Source organism: Electrona antarctica (assembly GCF_951216825.1).
Source record: "Electrona antarctica genome assembly, chromosome: 7".
Classification (NCBI taxonomy): Eukaryota; Metazoa; Chordata; class Actinopteri; order Myctophiformes; family Myctophidae; genus Electrona; species Electrona antarctica.
Genome location: NC_136812.1, coordinates 51,835,034 through 51,856,744, shown reverse-complemented (window position 1 = coordinate 51,856,744; position 21,711 = coordinate 51,835,034). Strand labels below are relative to the sequence as shown.

The following is a 21,711-nucleotide window of genomic DNA, read 5'->3' as shown; positions in this document are numbered from 1 at the left end:
TCATTGATTTGGTGGGTAGATCTTGCCGAGCTGGTCATTTTGAAAGTAGCTCTCAAGTCAAAAAGTGTGGGCACCCCTGGGTTAAACAGTCAACTACTGTAAGTATTCTGATCCATTTTTGAGAGACAACTCAAAGGTACTCTGCTCAGGTAACAATATAGACATACTGTACTACATACATACTGTAGACATAGGCGATTTTAGGCTTTTAAAAGAAAATCATGAATTAAAAACAAAATGTGGTGATTTCATGAAGAAATCAATGACAAATCTAAGAAATTACATACATTAGAAAACAAATGTTTAATAAGTAGTGCAAATAGCCCATGTACAAGCTGTATACCAATGAACTTGCCTTTCCTCTCCTATTTAAGATTTATTTGTTTTACTTGCTTCCTTTTTTGTTTTGTTGTGGTCCACAGATGCATAATATTCCCTTTTTTGTATTTATTTTTAAATGATCAAATTGCATCCAGTGTGACTCCAGAATGTTTCAGTCTCCTGATGCTATCACGCCCCCTAGTGAGAGGTTTGATATATTAAATTCCTGTGATTCTCAACAAAGTGTCATTATTGTCATGACATTGACTAAAGTGTCTGGCTATAGGATAATTAGCATTATTAATTTGAATGGCATATTGAGACTGAACCAGTAAGATGAACCTAAATAGGTTTGAATGGGGTTTCTAGGTGTAAGTATGTAGGACTAGTAGCATGCCAACGTTTGTGATATTGCCATTGAGAATGCATTGGGCGTTTAAGTTAAATAACTCAGAAACTACAAAACATTTCAAAGTAAAATGTTCCAGCATGTGTGGCCACAGTAAGCTGAATTATACAAAGTGTGAATGGAGTTTCTAGGTGAAAGTGATTTTTTGACGTGCCAATATCTGCCATTGAGCCCCATTATACATTTCTCAAATTTGAAAGCACTATATTTCTAAAACTATGAATGAATATGTCCGTGGCACAAAAATGATGTTGACCACAAGCCAACATGATGATGACCCCTGGTCCCAATACCTGTGTGGGATTAAACATTCAATATCCTGAAAACATAATTTAAAGGGATTCATAAAGCATAAAGCCTAGAAACCATTGGGACGATAACACATGCTTTATCATTGCTTTGCTTGCTACAGTAACTGCATGTTAAGAAATACAGTGGTGCAAAGTAACAAAGTAATAGAATAGTTTGTGGCTCTATGGCCACAAAAAAATAAAGTTGACTCTCACAACAACCAATTGTTTTTATTATTGTTTTATTTATGTAACATAATTAATAAAAGGAAGGAAACCCACATTTGCCTATATTGCCTAATATAGACAAATCCACAGTGCTGCCGTGTAGTTATACGCTCTCATTATTGCCGCTTGACACATTTATTTATTATTTGTAGGCTTTTCTGCCTTTATTGATAGGAGATAGAGACAGGGAGATGGAGACGGAATGACACGCATGCAGAAAAGGTTGTCAGGATCGGGACTCGAACCTGCGACACACTGTCAGGCATGTGCCTATACATGTGTGGTATGCACCTGGACCGCTAGGCCAGGAGGCACCCCCTGACACCAGAGTTATGACTGCGCCAGTGGAGAGCTCTGTGGATTTGTCTATAAGGGGCTCCGCTCTACCTGTATATAATAACACACAAAAAACAAAAGTCAAAATAGGATGAATGAAATGGTATAGAAAATAAATTCTGTGTGTAACCTGTTACAAAATGAAAATAGATATTCTGTAACAAAACATTGGTATAGGGATTAGGAAATGTACTGGCCTAGATCAGAGGAGTCTGGACACCCCCAAAATAATCATATTTAAGCTGGGGAGTCGGGACCCCCCCAAAATAATCATATTTAAGCTGGGGAGTCGGGACTCCCCCAAAATAATCATATTTAAGCTGGGGAGTCGGGACCCCCCCAAAATAATCATATTTAAGCTGGGGAGTCGGGACTCCCCCAAAATAATCATATTTAAGCTGGGGAGTCGGGACCCCCCCAAAATAATCATATTTGAAATGGGGACCCCTCCAGCACTTGGTATTGTAGGAGTCGAGGCGTTGTGAGCTTGTAGATCGGCTATTTTCACTTTACTTTCATCTTTCTCTCCATCTCTGCTCTGAGTCGCTCATAGTCTCTCTGTCTCTGCCGTCGTCTCTTTCTGTGAGAAAGAGACGTAGCATTTATTAAACGCTATTATGCTACATTTTATATTTTGCACCTGTTCTTTTGAGAGTCACTTAAATATAAATGTACAGTATTTTGTGATGATATTGTATTATACGGTTGTTATTAAGGTTAATATTTTTCAAATAAACTTAAAACACCCGATGGCCATTTATAGTGAGTTATAATAGTTAGAAATGTGAGTTATGATCACACTATAATGCATTACAACACTGATCATAATAGTCCTACATAATTCCAGTAATTATGAAGTATTATACATAATACTTAGCCATATAAGTCATCATAAAATGCTTTATAATGTTTTTTTATAATTTTTCTGAAGCATTTTCAATATGAGTTCTGCTTATAAGCAGATTAAGTATGTATAATGTGCATTATAGACATGGGATGCATACTGGAGTAGTTACCGCAATTTATGTCTGTTTTGTTATAGTCTTTGTGCTATGAAAAGTACTTCCTACTTTTACTTTTGATGCCCTAACCACTGATTGATTGATTGCTTGATTGATTGATTGATTGAATACTGCAACACGATTACTAACAGTACTGGTGGCAGTCAAAGGTTTAAACCCAATTAACACCAGATGCTTTTGATACTTACACGTTTAATTAAAGGGAGCTTCTAGGACTTCTTACATTCAGTTTCCAGAACAAGTCTTCCTGCCCTCAACTCATCTTAACCGCAGTGCATATATATCTGAACAGTACAGCACAGCACAGCACAGTACAGTACAGTACAGTACAGTACAGTACAGTACAGTACAGTACATTTCAATAATCCCTGAGGTGACATTACTTCTTTGTATTGACCCAGCAGTGTGCTGCTCCAAGTGACCACATGGGGGAGCAGTTGGGCATAAAGTGAGTTGAGAGCCACACAACAGCTCTGTAATCTGTCTGTAGAATGGAAAGTACAGGTCAATACAAAAACTGCTAAAAGCACTAAGACTTGTTTACATCAGGGTCGTCCATTTTCAGTTCATCTATCTGTGCATTGTGAGAGTTACAATGTTAGCCAAGCTAATCGTTTTAAAATCATAACTTGAAATTAAATGTGACTTGTGTGACATAGACATAAGTGACATATTTGTCATAGTACTTAGTTGACGGTTTACAATGCCAGCATCGAGTACAACGTTTTCATCAAAAAAATAATAATAATAAAAATGGCATTACATTCACCCACACATTCGGGTGGAGGAAACCACACAAGGCAGGGTGAGGCACCAACCTGCACTGTTGCACATCAGGAGCCATTAGGGGTTCAGTGTCTTGCTCAAGGACACTTGGACACTAACTCTGGGGGAGCCCGGAATCGAACTGGGAACCTTCCATCCTCTGCGGTTCCCATCCGTCTGCTCTATCAGCCACTGGGAAGTGGCTGTTTTTTTATATAGAAGTGTATTGTACGTCTCTAAATTGTTCTGATGAATTGAAAATGGACGGGTGGACCCTGTTGCTTGTTGTAAACAAGTGCAATCACTGTGGTGTCCACAGTAACAGTTTTTGTATTGAGTTTTGTAACTGAGATTGTTTTGGATAGAAGTGAGAGGGAGTCATTTAAAAGTGTCGTCGGAGCAGAGAGAGACAGAGAAGGAAGTGCAGCATGTGGAGTAATAGATGTTCCATCAACGTTACACCTTCAGACCTGGTTTATTGACACTCCGTTCATCTGACTGACCTCAGAGACACCTTCCATAGGCCTGGACAGAAGATGGGAGGGGAGGGGAGGGGGGGGGGTGGGCAGAGAGAGGAGAATTAGAGATTTTATTGAACTGGAGCGCTATATGAGATCGTTTTCTGCCTGCAGCAGTACGTCTTATTGCCTTGCAGCTAGATGAGGAGTTGTACAGTCTTCCATACAAGGTATGTTAGTTAGACCCCAAACTTTTTCATGTCAAGGACCCCCAAATTGACACTAATTAGCCCACAGACCCCCATTTGAAAAGATATGCCAGGGACTCCCATAAGAGTTTTTACGGCTCTAGCAGTGATTTTCAACCCGTTTAATTTCAAGGACCCCCAGTTTGACATGCATATTTGTCCACATAACCCCATGCATTTAATGGCATTTCTATCTCTGAGACCCCAATTTATATTGTCAAATAAATGTTAATTGAACTCTGAGAGTGTACAAACGGACCCTATAACGTGTCCATTTGGTTCCATTTGTACACTCTCAGAGTTACAGACCCATAAGGGTCCGTTTTGTTACAAACCCATTTAGCTGGGGACCCCCTGGAACTCCCTCAAGGACCCCTGGGGGTCCCCGGACCCCACTTTGGGAACCACTGATTTAGACACATGTCAGGGCTGTATTCCAGAAGGCTGGCGCAACATCTGTTGAATTTAAACTTGTGTGATCATCAAGCCGTATGAAATATATATAGTTTTCTCAGTTCAACAACAGATGATTCAATTTGGGGGATCACATTAAACTGTGATTTCTTGGTTAAGCCCAAACCATGCATGTTCACTACTGTATATGAACGTTTGAAGACATGATCAAAGTGATTAATTATTATGGATTCTCTCAGACACCCAAACATACTGTTTGGCTTCATTTTTCACACTCACTGAGCAATAAACCCATACAATACAAACCCATACAATGACTCATAAGCACATACAATGACTTCAATACAAAATAATACCTCACCGATAACACTTGCTATATGCATCCCATGTCTATAAAGTATTATAAACTGAACTAAATATTTTTAACAAAAATCACATTATAACACATTATAAAACGTCATCAGGGCTATAACACATAGACTACTAATACATTTAGAATGTTGTAATCACTCATATGCAGATTAGAGTCTATAAGTCGTCATTTGGTGCATTACCTCTTATAATGACTTATACTCACACTACATTGCATTATTACAGTGATTATAATGCATTATAATATTATTATAATAGTCCTCATATCGGTGCTTAGAACTGTAATTATATACAGTGTTATACAATGCATTTATTTACGCTTGACATATGATTATTTTGTATCAATCATTATGATTATTAATTATTAACTATATAATTATACAGTGTTATAAGCAAATTATAATGCATTATAGTATGTACAGTATGTTTATAACTCATTATATACATGGAATGCATCGCAAGAGTTACCAAAACGGTTGTTCATGAGAATACAATATTATAAACCCTAAATAGTGTCGGTCTTTGAGTATGATTGGCTGAAAACATATATTTTCCAAATGTCAGATTTTGTTGTGATTTACAAAAAAATAACTGATAGTTTGTTACAGTCATTTCCCATTTACTACGGCGTGTTTACAATATTCACTATTCAGGATCTTTCATGCATTTATTTTATAGGAACTTCTTCTTGCTTTTACTTATAAGATATGTATATCTATGTGATTGTCATGTTTCCATATTTGTTGTCCTTTTCAATGTCAATTTTACACCAGTTCTAAAAAAAAAGAAAAGAAGAAATACTGTAGGTTTAATTGCAGTGTAATTTTACCTCCAGTGTGGCAGAGCAGAACGGATATTAGAAGGAGCCTTAAGGAATGTCTCTGATCGTAGATCACATGTGGGCCATCTTCATATCTGAAAACAATGCGAAAAGCAAATGCTTAGTTCACGGCGTGGGTGTGGAAGGGAGGCAACGTTGGTGTCAGTGCAATGAGTAATGTTCCGCGGGTGGTGTTGAGGGTCGGCGTTCGGCGCGATATGAGGAGATAGCGGCCGAACGACGCGGAGGGTAAGTGTGTGACGTCACTGCCGTGGATCACATGTGGGCACGCCATCTTCATATCTGAAAACAATGCGAAAAGCAAATGCTTAGTTCCATAATAATAATAATATCAGTATGTGTTATTATACCATGATCACGGACTTGATTCAGATTGGCAAGAAGGTGTGCATTGTGCACTCTTCTAAATTAAAACGCATAAATACTTTTGAACAATTATCTAATCGAACTAAGCTATCCTTAAAAACAACATTTATTTCAATATAATTGATATATTATATTATATATATAATTTCAAGAGAATGTCAGACATAAAGGACTGGTTGTTGACTGTGTGTTGTTTGTTTGTTAAAATTATAATGTTACATTTATTTTATGTAAAAGAAATATATATATATATATGTTTCCTTATTTTTTAATGTCGGGACTCACAAAAATTGTTCTGTGACCCACAAATGGGTCCCGACGCACAGTTTGGTTACCAAGTGTCCTAGAGGAAGGCTTTATGACCAAGTTCATGACATACCAAACCACTCCTACACCTTCTCACAGCTGTTTTTATATCTGGCAGCCTATAGAGCATTGGTTCCCCAACCTTTTTATACTGAAGCATCACCTCAGATCATATCTGGCTCTCCAAGTACCACCATAATAACTGATGTTAAGATACAGGAGCAATACCTGTACTTTTTGTTCCATTCCTAAGCCAATAATGCTGCTGCTCTGACAAAACTCTGTCTAATCACTAATCAGCACACCTGATGCTATTTCTAATGTGATTAATCCGTTCTCAAATCTTCTACTAACTGCTAGGTGTGCTGTCATGCCCATTTCAGTACGGCTGGATAGCCTATTTCTGTATGTATTTCAACCAGTCAGAAGAACTACCTGTAACATATTTCATTCCACTTTTGTCTTTTTTCGGGCGACTCCTCTGAGTACCACCAGAGGGGGCTCAAGTACCACCAGTGGTACTAGTACCAGTGGTTAAGAACCTCTGGCCTGGAAATATTACCCACAGAATGGTTGTTATTGGGTTTCAACAACTTGGGATGCCCAAACAGGAGGCAAAAGGCAGCTGGTAAATGATTGTGCTGTCTCTTCTAATTGGCAACATGCATACAGTATATGGTGGAGTTACTTAGTCCTACCCATAGAGTAGCCTATACTGACTGAGAGTCATTGAATCATGAAGAGGAACAAGAACGGTCGAAACCCGGTATTACTAAACGTAACCTCTGTACAACAACTATGCCTATTGCCTAAATCTAACCTTATTCCTAAACGTAACCTCTGTACAACAACTATGCCTAAATCTAACCTTATTCCTAAACGTAACCTCTGTACAACAACTATGCCTAAACCTAACCTTATTCCTAAACGTAACCTCAGTACAACAACTATGCCTAAACCTAACCTTATTCCTAAACGTAACCTCAGTACAACAACTATGCCTAACCTAACCTTATTCCTAAACGTAACCTCAGTACAACAACTATGCCTAAACCTAACCTTATTCCTAAACGTAACCTCAGTACAACAACTATGCCTAAACCTAACCTTATTCCTAAACGTAACCTCAGTGTGGCTGAGGGTTACTGAGAGGACTGTATGGGAAGAATTGGCACTCGCCCCTGAATGTCGGTTTTGATTGATTGATTGAAGAATTTATTAACAGATAACATTATTATCAGTTTGCAGAATTACAGTACATTTCAAGCACAAACTCAATACAAAGGCTGTTAACTGTGAGTGGACGACCCAATTAAGCATTACACTTGTTTCCAATAGGGTCCACCATACAATGGACCACGACCACCACCTTCATATATTATATAGATTTGAATTGACCTGCTCTTGACAAGACAGTGTGAGACCGTAAGACCTTTGACAGTATGGTCTGAATGTACTGTATATAATCATGGATAACACAGGCTAAATGCCTAAATTGCAAAGACATCCCTCTGCTGGACATCACATGGTGAAATATTGGCTGTGTGGAACGAATTAACCCACATCTGAATTACAATTTATCTGCTATAAAACTCACTGTAACTAACATCATTATATCAACACCATGGCAACATATATCTTAGTTAACAAGAAAGGTAATGGGGAATTAACTCAACATACTACATTTTGATCTGCAACATTGTTGACAATGTCACTTAAGGCTCATTGTGTACACAATGAGCCAACAATGAAGAGCTCACTCTGTTGATGTTCTTACGTCACATTAACCACATGTCTCTCTTTTTCCCTCCCTCTCCGTTTCTGTGTGCGGGCGTGTGTGTGTGTGTGTGTGTGTGCACTGTGCGTGCGTGCGTGTGTGTGTGCTGTGTGTGTGTGCACCGTGCGTGCATGTGTGCGTGCGTGCGTGCATGCGTGCGTGCGTGTGTGTTTGTGTGGCAGAGTCAGTCCTCTGGAGTCCAACAGTTTCATATCTCCTCTGGCCAAGGGAGGATTCACAAAGCTCACAAAGCTATTTCTATTAGTGTGTGGGATTCATTCATAAAAGAGTGTGTACAGCCTTGATTGTGACAACCAGTTGCGTAATTGCTGCTATACTATATGTATATTATCGATTAACTACTGCGACATTGGCCTGGACCGCGGTCCGGACACATACAGTAGGCTCTGAGTAGCCTGACGTCACGTCACAGGCTCGATTCCCGTTCCTTACAACCTTCACTGAATGTCTCACGGTCTCACCCCATCTCTCTCTCCCTTTTTCCTGTTCATCTCTCCTGTTCGCTATCAATTAAAAGCCAGAAAAGCCCCTCAAAATATCTTTAAAAAATGTAATAAACTACTGCGACATAGTAGAATGTGCGTCAAATTTTTAAGGTTTTGTTCAGAGATTGGACGGCCAATACTGTCAATATAGCATTGTCTTTTGTTACTCAACTCCTACCTCAACATCCCCATCTTCAAATGAGTCCAGTACAGTGACTCTGCTTGGTCCGTGGCTGAGTGTGTATGAACTTTTAACTTAGTTATTTTATAAAATAAACAGCTTATTTATTCACTTATTTCATTGATAGTTGATTGATGTATTGAAACATTTATAATTATCATTAAATAAATACATATTTCCGTGGACTTGAAATCACTGTTTTATGTGATGTCCTTCCTGCCCTGACAATCTGGCCTTTGTGCCTTCAAACTTCAAAGGCCATAAAAGGATAACATTCCAGGCCTGCTTACTTCTGTGAAGTGTATGTGATTCCTGATATGCCTCGTTTTATGCTTTTGTTTTGAGTTAATTTAGTTTTGTGTCATTGTTTGGACTGTGTTAATTTATTATCGCATTGCTTTTCGTACAGTGTTCGTTGCGATTTATTGAACAAGTGTTTGTTTTGTGTTTCCATTTCAGACTACTGTCACTACTCACTGCACAAAACGTCAGTCAAATGATTCAACTACACCTTGGTGTAGTTGAAATGTCTGAAATGTCGCCTTGAAATATTTGTTTTCTATGGTGATGTTTCTATGACACAAACAGTTCCAAAGAATATACAGTTACAGACAATTATACCTTGCTTAATAAAACAAGCATATAATGCAAGACTAGCACATGTGCCCAAAATGCTCACTTTCTTTTATTGCCCAGTGGGCCATTGCAAACTGGTCAATAGAGGAAGTGAGCATTTGGGCACATCGAGAAAGGGGCACATATAAGTCTTGCATTATATGCTTGTTGTTTTATTAAGCAAGGTATGCCCAGTCAAGTACCCACTCAGCTTTTAGTGACTAGTCAGTGTATTCAGTGAGTACCTGCATGCGCCCTGTTTGTTTTAGTGCCCGTTTTATGTACATTTCAGTTCATGCTATTTGGTTGCTATCTTAAATGGCAACCCACAAGAATGAACACCAAAATACTCGCCCCAAAACACAGTCGCCAACTACCTCGAAGCGGTATATCCATAACTAAACCTAACCTAAAAGTAAGTACATAACCTCAGTAACGCTATGCCTATACAGTATAACCCTAAACTTATTTCTAACCTTATCCCCAGTAAAATAAATACCAGAATACAAGAACCGCTGAGGGTGAGTGGTCAACAACAAAATGGGCTTGAGCTTGTTTTGGGGCCAGTCTATACGGTTGCTTAATGCGTCTTTCCTTTTTGTATATCATCTGTCGTTGGACTTTGATTGATTGATTGAAATATTTATTAACAGTATGTAGAATTACAGTACATTTCAAGCACAACTCAATACAAAGACTGTTAACTGTGGGTGGACGACCCAATAAAGCATTACACTTGTTTACAAGAGGGTCCACCTTGTTCAATTCATCAAAACGATGCGGAAACACTGATCCATGCCTTTGTTTTCTCTCTGCTTGATTAATGCAATTCACTTTTTTTTCTGGCCTGCCAGAGAAAACAACTGACAGAATAGCCTACAACTTATTCCAAATGCAGCCAGAGTTTTAACTAAAACTATTATGAGAGAACATATTACTCCAGTTTTAGCTTCACTAAATTGGCTCCCGGTTGTTTTTAGAATTGTTTTTTAAATGATTTGTTTGTTTATTTAAAGCTCTCAGTGGTCTCGCACCTTCCTATATGACTGCCTGCCTAGATATGTCCCAAACCGCATGTCCTCCACTGCTGGCCTGCTCGTGCTCAATGTGCCTAACAAAATGGCAACGAAAAAACACGGTGAAGCAGCTTTCTGCTTCTGCGGGCCAAAGGTCGTGGAACAAACTCCCACTATACCTTCAACAAGCAGCCTCTGTAGACATTTTTAAAGCACAGCTCAAGACCTACTTCTACACTCTTGCTTTTAGTTGAGCTTTTAGAATCCTTGGTATTATTCATGTCCTCACTGTATTGCCTTATTCACTGCTATTATTTTAATGTTGTTATATGCCTTTGCTTTTCTTTTCTTTTTCTTTATTGATCTGTAAAGCACTTTGAGCTTCATTTCATGTCATGAAAGGTGCTATATAAAGTTTTATTATCATTAATATATGAATATATTAATATTAATAATATTATTACAATCCACTGATTCTCAAAGTGGGCGCAGTCCGGGCACATAAGGCTCTGGGTAGCCTGACATCATGTCACAGGTTCGAGTCCTCCTGACGAACTTTGCTTAATCCCATCTATCTCTCTCTCTCTCTCTCTCCCCCTCTCTCTCTCTCTCTCTCTCTCTCTTCTTACTGTTTGCTATCAATTAAATAATTAAAGGCAGAAAAGCCCCAGAAAAGCCCCCCAAAATATCTTTAAAATATTAAATAAACGACTGCGACATAGTAGTATGTGTGTCTAATTTATTCATTGAGTACCAACGTCTGACCTGGAAAGGTTTTCTTCAGAGATTGTACGGCCAATACTGTCAATATAGCATTGTCTTTTGTTACTCAACTCCTACCTCAACATCTCCATCTTCAAATGAGTCCAGTACAGTGACTTGGTCCATGGCTGAGTGTGTATGAACTTTTAACTTATTGTATGAAATAAACAGCTTATTTATTCACTTATTTCATTGATAGTTGATTATGTATTGAAACATTTATAATTATCATTAAATACATTATTTCCGTGGACCCTCAAAGAATACCTAAGGTGCATAAAAGGATAACATTCCAGGCCTGCTCTTACCTCTGTGAAGTGTATGTGACTCCTGCCTCGTGTTGTGGGTTTTATGGTTTTGTTTTTAGTTTATTCAGTTTTGTGTCATTGTTTGGACTATGTGTTAATTTGTTATCGTTTTGATTTTTGTACAGTGTTCGTTGCCATTTGTGTGTTTTGCGTTTCCATTTCAGACTACTGTCTAGTAGTGTCTACTACACCAAGGTGGTCTTAACTCATTGTTCTGATTGACTACTGTCTAGTAGTGTCTACTACACCAAGGTGGTCTTAACTCATTGTTCTGATTGACTACTGTCTAGTAGTGTCTACTACACCAAGGTGGTCTTAACTCATTGTTCAGACTACTGTCTAGTAGTGTCTACTACTACACCAAGGTGGTCTTAACTCATTGTTCTGATTGACAATCAGGGGCAAGTTCCTAATATCCCCCACACAAAGGATACAGTCCCCTTAGCGCTTCTACAATTATTATTATTATTAGGGGTCACGCCAAAAGGGCAGAGACCCCTTTTGTTTTAGTAAAAATTATGCCGTTTTGAGTAGTGATTTACATTAGGGAAATTGGCTCAATTTACCCCCAGACATTTGGTTCATTTTACCTACAGCCACAATTAGAAAAACATTACTAGAATAATACTTTAGACAATTTCTTTGCTAAATTATTCACATGATTCTATCCATTTTACCACCAACATATTACATTTTAGACCTGGGTACATTTTGCGTTTATAACATTTTACCCGACAACAAGTAAAAACAGTTTTAGGTATAAATGCTGGATGCTTACTTACTTACTGTACTTACTTACTAGATTTAAGGTCACATGACAACACAGCACGAAAATAGCGTTTGGTTTGTCTTCACAACCAAGTGTCACTGTTGCACAGCCTCACACACACACACACACACACACACACACACACACACACACACACACACACACACACACACACACACACACACACACACACACACACACACACATTAACTGATGATTTCGGGTGTGACAGTACAGTACTGTAGATAGAGGGACCCCCACACGATAACTCTGTCATTCTCAACCGTTTTGGACACGGGGCGGCTCGCCGGAACCGGGCCGGCACCCTGGGCACGGAGTTGCACCACTTACTTCACACAGGTGTGATTTTTAGTTTTCTAGATAAAGGGGGTGGTTCAACTTATCCGTTGGCTCATCCCATTCTCCCCTAATTAACAGTACAGTGGTATGATTTTACAATCAGCCTATGCCTATCTATAGGGGCTTGTTTTGTGGTCCTGGGTATTCAATTCATCAAGACATTTAAAGACATACAATAATATATAGCCTACAATGGGATGTTAGTATTAGTGGTTAATACAAAAGAATAATACAAAGTTGCTATCACACAAACATTTGGCGGGCCACACTTTAGTGACTCTGAGGATCCCCCCGTTGAAGACCCCTGGTTGTTAGTTTAGTGACTGTGACTTATTTTGTGTTTTTGTTTTAGCAGCCGAGGCCCAACATACTATACTATAAACACACATTGTAAATTGTCTGGGTGCCAGCCGTGCCAGATTTGTCACTGCACTTCAGCACTAGTTTTTCCCCTGCCCAGTCTAGGCAGTTTACTGGATTAACATGACTTCTGCAGCAGGAGTTGGTAATGTGATACTTTGGCCCAATTCCAATCTTCTCCCTTCCTTTAAACAATTCAACATGTTTCTGTAGCGTGAGGCAGCTTGATGTACAAGTACACCCCCTGGACATGACGCTAGTATGTCGCAGGGACTTACCCCCAATCCAACCCTTGATGCTGAGTGTCAAGCAGGGAGGCACTGGGTCCCATTTTTTAGAGTCTTTGGTATGACCCGGCCGGGGATTGAACCCCGACCTCCCAGTCACAGGGCTGACACTCTAACCACAAGGCCACTGAGCTGGTAAAAGTTCATGCTGTCCTTGACGTTAAAAGTCACTATTGCCATGTGAATATAAATGTCTCTTTGTTCATCAATAATGACTCTTCTATTAGATTGAATAGAAGAGCATTTGGCTATTAATTAATACAACTGTAAAGTATTCAATCAATCAATCAATCAAATTGTTGCTTCTTCTTCTCTTAAGTCTTGCTAAATTTCATATTCATTGTACCAAATGTGCTAACCAACGTCGAAATATTGTTGATATTAAAGCCTTGTTATTGTTTGATTGATTGATTGATTGAAGAATTTATTAACAGTTTGCAGAATTACAGTACATTTCAAGCACAAACTCAATACAAAGGCTGTTAACTGTGAGTGGACGACCCAATTAAGCATTACACTTGTTTCCAATAGGGTCCACCATGTTCAAATCATCAAAACATTTAGAGACGTACAAATAGACACTTCTATAGACAGAACAGGAATTCATCATAAAGGAGGTAAAAAGGGAAAAGAAATATATACAGTGAGGGGGAAAAAAGGGGGGGGGGGCGGGGGGGGATTCAGATTTTACGGGGGCCAGTTTCGAATTGCAGCCAACCGTAGGTGCCCTTTGAGAGCGGTTTTGAAGGAGTCAAGGGATTCGCATGTCTTAATGACAGTTGGTAGGGCGTTCCACATTTTGGTGGCATAGGAGCGAAAAGAATTTAGTCCCTTGTTTGTGCCGAATCTGGGTTGTACATGGTTCGTTGCACTCCCTCTGGTGTTGTGGGTGTGGACTTCGTTAACATTAAGGAAGTATCTAGACAGGTACATGGGTATCTTGGTGGTGTATCGAATCTTGTGGACCAGACCCATTGCAAGATGCTGTACTCTGTCGTCGACCCTAAGCCATTCCAGCCTGTCGAAGTGGGCAGGGGTGAGGTGGGTTCGGGGGGCTAGATCAAAGGTCTACTACAATTTAAAACATTGTACAAACACTATAGCAGAATAATCTGTGAAGAAAGTTGTATTGCATTTAGGGATGTGTGAAAGTGTCCATAATGAAAATCCATTTTCTTTATGGATCTTTTTTTTTAGTGTTTAATATAAAAGGAGAAGAAAAAGATATCAAAGGCTCCCACAGTGGCGTAAGGTAGCCTCGTCCAACTTTAATACATTGATTGTTTTGACATTTTATTTGGGGACAAAATGTGTTTATTTTTGGCTATTCTTTAGACCTAGGAATATTAGCTCTAAAGGCATTTTTGAGGACTTGCTGCAGTTTTGCGTTGAGGTGTGTGACTGTCAAAGTTGTATATTGGTGCATGCCATGCAGGTATACCGTGGTTGATGTGGGTTTTTGGGTTTTGTGTGAGGACTTTCATCATGCAATATAAATCTACATGCCGAGAATATACCGGACTGCGATGTTGATACCAAGCCTGACGATTTTGGCCTTTTTACTGTTTATTCTTAACTTTCCTGTTACATATCCTGTATGGTCGCCCCTTTTCCATCTCGCCCCGCTACTCTACATAGCTGTAAATAACAAACATCATTCATGTTGGCGATTATATAAAAGGTATTATATTAATTTATAATTATTGAGTTCACTCTGTATATCCATGGGCATAATAATAGCATGATGAGTTGTAACATTCCTGACGTTAATGTTCCACAACACAGCCATGCAAAATAACAGCTATGATGATGAAAACAGAGCCGATGCAACAACCAGCAGAAGCAGTGTGCACGTTTGCAATTACAAAACATGGGCTACATGGTAGAAATGTGTTTCATGAAACTAAGTGGATTGTTTACACAGCACTGAGAGAAAGCAGTCACCTATACTCTATCTCATGTTATTATTTATTGATTTTACAGAGCAGAGATCGACTACTATACAATCAAGTAAATCTGTATACAAGATAATTTCAGATTTCAGCAGGGAGAGGGAGGGAGACATATGGACGCCCAGACTAGAGACATATGGGGACTTGAAAGTCTACTTGAAAGTTACTTAAGTAAAAGGTAAAAGTAACCAATAAGAAAATTACTTAAGTAAAAGTATAAAAGTAGCTCACATTAAATGTACTTAATAACAGCAAGCAACAGTGTTGAACTTGATCTGTGTCCATGGACTCCGGGAAATGAACACTAAAGAGGCAGGCTTTCAGTTTCAGTTCAAGCAGAGAGAGTTACGACAACTCCGTTCACTTCATGGGGCCTGCAGGCTCTTCTACATATAGACTTCTATTGGCGAATAGTGACACAGCGGACACGGCATGCATTGGAGTACATGAACCACGTGACCAGGCTGTTTTCTTCCCCCTCAATGTCGTAACTCTATTGTCTATTAGCCTCGGTCCCAGGCTTACTTGTTGTCTATGGGTTAAACTTTAAAGAAGATAAGAGGGGCGGATTTTAGTGGCAGAGCAGATAGAGACTCGATCTGTTGGAGCTGAATCGGCTAGCCTACTCCCTACTCCGAGTTCGTACACATTCTGTAATCTGAAAAATAAACAACACAGACTATTCTTGGGTCTCATTTTATGGTTTATCTTTTTGCTTTTTTTAAATGGCGTAAAACAAGTTGATCGTTTATCGATGTATCTCGCAGTTCTGTGGCATCTCTCTCTCTCTCTCTCTCTCTCGTGAGTTTCAGAATGATTGTTGAAATGTTCGCCTCAGGGATCCTCAGATTCCTCTCAGTCATGTTTGGCAGTTTGGCACAACATATATACGTGAAGAATTCTCCATCACGTTGATTTCAGAAAGGGTGGATGAAAATCCTTTGTTATCTTAAATTAGAGTAGGCCTTTAGGCAACACAAATGCCTGCTGCTTCAATGAGGGTGGTTTAATAAACGAGGCATATTGGAAGCAGAAAGTTGCTCATTTATTAAATTAAATCACAATTGCTTGTGCATTGCAACAGCAAATCGAATATGACTCACACCAAGCTGAGATACAGCAATTTTACAGTAGTGCATGGCCAGAAGAACTCCTGCCCCCCAATTGGTACTCTTTTTAGAAAGGCATAGGCCTATGCATCGTTTTAAACAGTACAGAGCTATTAAGCTGGTTCACTAGAGCTGAATTCCACTTAAGTATATCTGGTTTTAAAATGTAGGCTACTTAAGTACTAAAAGTACAAAGTACAAGTACAAAGTACCGTAGGCTACAAGAAAGTTTCAAAATGCCTTCAAAATGCTTTTCAAAATGCCTACAAATAAATTAAGTAAAAAAATGTTCATCCTGTCAAAAGTGGCATTATTTCAACAGACATTGTGTTGGGACAATTAATGACGTAAAACTGGCCATTCATTATCAATTCAATGTGTGTTATTCAATGTGTGTGTTAGGACAATGTTTGTGTTTACATACACGCACCCTCAGGGTGCATGCAAGCTCACACAACATATATTTCAGATGGGAGTCCACAGTAAATACATATTCATTTAGGGGTCCTTGAATGGGGAGAGCCATTGCAAAACAGACATCATAATTAGCCTTTTACTAAGCCCCACCCACTCCACTCTGCGAGGGCAAGCTGTCCTTAGGCCTGATTTACACTGGCAGCCAAATCTAGCCTGAATGTAGCCTGAATCAGATCTGTGTCACTTCAAGATTTGCTTAAATAAGTCTAAATGCAGACAGGTCACATGGAATCCGATTTTTTCAAATGTGACTTGAGTCACATCCAGAGGTGGTTTCAAATCCGATCTGAGGAGATCTGTTTCAGTCTGAATGCAACGACCACATGAAGTGAACACAGTCGCATGAAATTTACCTCAACTTGTGAGGTCTGGCGAGAACATCATAACGTCACTCGGCGAGGTATTACGGTATAAGTATTACGTCATGGTGTGACTTAAATGTAAAAAGGTCACGCTCTGACGTTTATTTAAACGTGGTTGCGTTGAGATTAAGCCACTCGCCGACTCGCCGTAGTGTTTTTTTAATCGATTTTGACATGTTCATATCTGCAAGAGTGCCCTGTGGTCAGTCACTGCAGGGACACCAGGGGACGCCCGTAATGCTCCATTACGAATGCAAAATATAATACAATGCCCTCTTGCCCCCAATGTTAGAGGCATGAGGCGTGGTGCTTGTACAAAGTATTAGTCCGTAATTTTTAATAAAGAAGTGTTTAAATCCTGTCTGTGACCGAACGCCACCTTCCCCTCGTTTACCTCCTGTTTACATTGAGCGTAATTCCCGCTTTCCCCTCACTACCGCTATAGGCCTATCTCACAGCCCGTTTTTCACGCCCACTTCCGGTAAATAGTGGTGACTTTAACATGAGCATTTACACGTTTTTTTCTCTGGAGAATCTAAGTACATTTTCTAATGTAAAAATGTGACAGACCAATATTATTATGAAGCAAACAATATGGTAAATCAGCTCGAACAGATAGAACAAACCTTACCTTGAGAAAACAAAAGTTGTAGACTTCTTAAATTACCTCTGTTAACATGAAGCGTCTATGGAGTGACGTCACGCTATCACCACTAACCCCGAAAGGGGGCGTATTAAGGGGGGCGGGGAAATTCTGTGAGATAGGCTTATTGGGAACTTCCGCCAGAATCGGCCACAGACGGGATTAAAACACTTTTTTTTTGTATTGAGAACTACGGCTTAATACATCGCAGAAGCATCCCGCAGCCCTCTTTAACATTTGGAGCAAGAGGGTAATGTTCTGAGCCTGCTTGGTCCTACATGTTTTTATTATTATTTATATTCAGCGAGTAGTGTCAAATGACTTAACTTCCTGTAGCGAGGGTTGCCAAGTCCGCTTATTATAAGCGACTTTGAGCTTATTTGTCTGTAAAGGCTATTGGTAGTTGCAGCCTTGCAGGTTGCGTTTTTGGGGGGGGGCTTGTTTCTAAAGTTCTCAGTGATTTTCACACATTTCCATGTCAAGGACCCCCAGAATTATGTATTGTCCAAGAACCCTACATCAAAAAATGTACTTTGTGCCAGGGACTGGGACCCCATATCAGATTTGTGTTGTTAAAATGTTTCATTCAAACATATTCCACATTTGTCCCCCAAGATTGTTATTTGTATAATAATAGCAGATGTACAAGCTCACTGTGAGCTTGTAGTTCGGCTAAATAGCTGCCCTAGTCGCTTCTTTTGGGCTTGTTTTCATAGACTTGGCTGCTTATCTCACCCAATCTGGCAACATCCTAGTCAAAAGCCTTTGGGATAAAAGCTTCAAAAAACTATTTTGTTTTTTTTAACCCCTCCTCCTCCATATTTTGAGGATGCTGAATCTAATGGTCTAGGTCTACGACCTTTAGAAATGTGAAAGGTCACCAAAAAGACTGTAATTTAACCTGAGGTTCATTTGCGCAATTGTACTGCGGGGCGGGGGGGGCGGGGGGGGGGGGTGTTCTTTTTTTATTTCATTCATTAATGTGGGTCCAAAGAAATACAGTAATGACTCGTGTGTGTGTGTGTGTGTGTGTGTGTGTGTGTGTGTGTGTGTGTGAGTGATATTGATCAACGGGCTGACGGCATTGCAAACCGGGAAAAAAACAACTCGGTTACCACGGTAACCAAAGCAGATATGTCGATGCAGGATGGCTTTGCTTTGAGTTGTTAAAATCAGTCTGAATGCATAGATCGGATCTGGTCACTTGCAAAGGGTAGTGTGAATGACCGGGCCAAAAGATCGGATTTGAGAAAAAATTGGATGAATCGGATCTGACTTGAAGTGACTGCAGTGTAAAGCCGGCCTTAGTGTCACCCATTGAGATGCATGTTAAATGATTTCTCCATATAAATAATCGATCATTTCAGTAGCAAGAGCTTGAAATCTAGTCAACAAAGCCTGCAGTAGGCAATGCACTGGACAACTGTCTTCTAAATCTAGTCAACAAAGCCTATGCACTGGACAAATGTGGATGACATTATTTCAATAAACTAGGCTATAGAGGGAGAAAGTTTAAACAGCTATCAACTTTAATGTTAAGAGGCCTATGTTCTGCTCCATTCTCAACATCTTTTGGTTTCCAAAAACAGTTATTTATTGTAAGTAGGCCTAAACACAAACAGTAAAAGCTGTTTAATGTGTGCTTATTTCAATTACATTTTATTTGCTTTGATGGGGAAAATAGTTACCAGATATCTGATATCTTCAGAAGAAGACTTTGCACATTGCAAGAGACATTTGGACTAATATGATTTATAAGACCTGTTGTGTTTGTATTGTGTTATAGGTTAACCACCGGTATACTGTGCCAAAATTCACCCTGCTGTGATCTCACTTTTGTGTCACTTGTGAAGGAATGGATTCATGGAATGTGGGAGTGGCCAGGGAGGCGACTTATGCACCCGGCAAAGCGAGTAGCCTATATAAAGAGGAGACCACATTACTGTATCATTTCTCTACTGTAGGCTAATACATACTACTGCTCTGCCTGGCTGGGTCTGTCTGCACGCTAACGGGATAATTTAATGGAAACCGGCGTATGGTGGATTCCGATTAACAACTACTACACACATTTATTTAATCGTCGGTCGATAAGTGACTTTTGTGTTTTGTCCAAGTTGTCATTGATTATTTTCTATTGGAGACGTTAAATTCCCAGCTAAAGTATAGTGGTAGACCTAGCCCTAGGTGGTCACTGGTCAGATAGAGTGTTCTTTTAAAAGCCCGTGATTTCAAATAGAATAGTCCTCGGGGCGGCTGAATTGGAATCGGATGCATATTTAAGAGATGCATTTAATTACTCGAAGCGTGCGTGCACAACTGTACATTTAATAGCAGTGACAGACGCTCAGTGCGTCTGCAATGGGATCGTGTGTGCGTGTGTGTGACGTCTGGTGAGTGGACACAGTTTAATTCCACCTGAAACAAAACATCCATGAAACGCCTGGTTTCTATGTGCGGCTCATTGCGCTGAATGCTGATCCGGCCTAGAGACCGCCTTCTTTCGGTCATGGTTTTTACTTTTACAATCACACATTCACGTACCGGCGTTTCCTTATCCGCTCTAGGCCGGATCTGAAAAGCTGCTAAGAGAATAGGTGCTGCCAGACGGTCGAAAGAGCTGCGCATGTTCTCGGCTGCGCGCAGCTTAAAGCTTGAGTTTTTAGACAGCTGGTGGATGGAAATTAAGCTCCACCTCCGCCGAATACTTGCGCGACGGCCAGATTCCCGGAAACGCTCTCCTCCGCTCAAGTCTTCCGCGGAGGTGGAGCTTAATTTCCATCCACCAGCTGTCTAAAAACTCAAGCTTTAAGCTGCGCGCAGCTTAAGAAGTGCGCAGCTTAAGAAAGTTTTGCGCTATGGTGTGGAGACGGTGAATCTATTCGAGGCAGCAGGTTGACAGAGTAGAGGTGCTGCCACACGGTCAAAAGAGCTGCGCACGTTCTCGGCTGCGCGTAGCTTAAAGCTTGAGTTTTTAGACAGCTGGTGGATGGAAATTAAGCTCCACCTCCGCGGAATTCTTGCGCGACGGCCAGATTCCCGGAAACGCTCTCCTCCGCTCAAGTCTTCGGCGGAGGTGGAGCTTCTTTTCCATCCACCAGCTGTCTAAAAACTCGGAATTTAAGCTGCGCGCAGCTTAAGAAGTGCGCAGCTTAAAAACGTTTTGAGCTATGGTGTGGAGACGGTGTAGAGAAGGGCACACGTTATAGTGCAGGAACAAAAGCCCCAAAAGTTGACTATACCCCTCCCCGAGGTATAACAAAATGGGACATAGTTTTTTCATATCTTTAGGATGTCCCGTTCATGAAATGGATTGTCCCGAGATTTACTTTTACTGCAAAAGTCTTAAAATTGATCCATGAAGTGACTCACCACATAGGCAATAAAAAACGCCTATCTGAAAGAGAGAGTTCCAAGTAAATCCTCTGTCATTTTTTACCTGCTGTTTGTTTTTACATCATACTTGCACAAATTGTCTACAGGTAGTGTGCCTACATCCCAGAACAATCAGAATGCCAATATTTGGTTCTAATGTGAATCAGCAGCCTTTTATATAAGGCCTTAAATAGGCGGAAATAGCAAAAAGTTTACTTTTCTGACATTCACTTGTAATTTTGGTCCTACTATTTATCAACAAAATGTGACATTGTTTTTTCATATCTTTAAGATGTCCTCTTCATGAAATGGATGGTCAGAAGTTTTACTTTTACTGCAAAAGTCATTAAATCCATCCATGAAGTGATCCCCACTGAAACACACACACACACACACACACACACACACACACACACACACACACACACACACACACACACACACACACACACACACACACACACACACACACACAC

General features: G+C 39.9%; 1 long non-coding RNA gene across 1 annotated transcript in view; it reads left to right on the top strand.

Annotated features, from left to right (window-relative positions):
* LOC306925981 overlaps positions 1-21,711 on the top strand; it is a 38,884-nt gene that overhangs the window by 4,790 nt on the left and 12,383 nt on the right. The gene's annotated exons all lie outside the window — the stretch shown is intronic.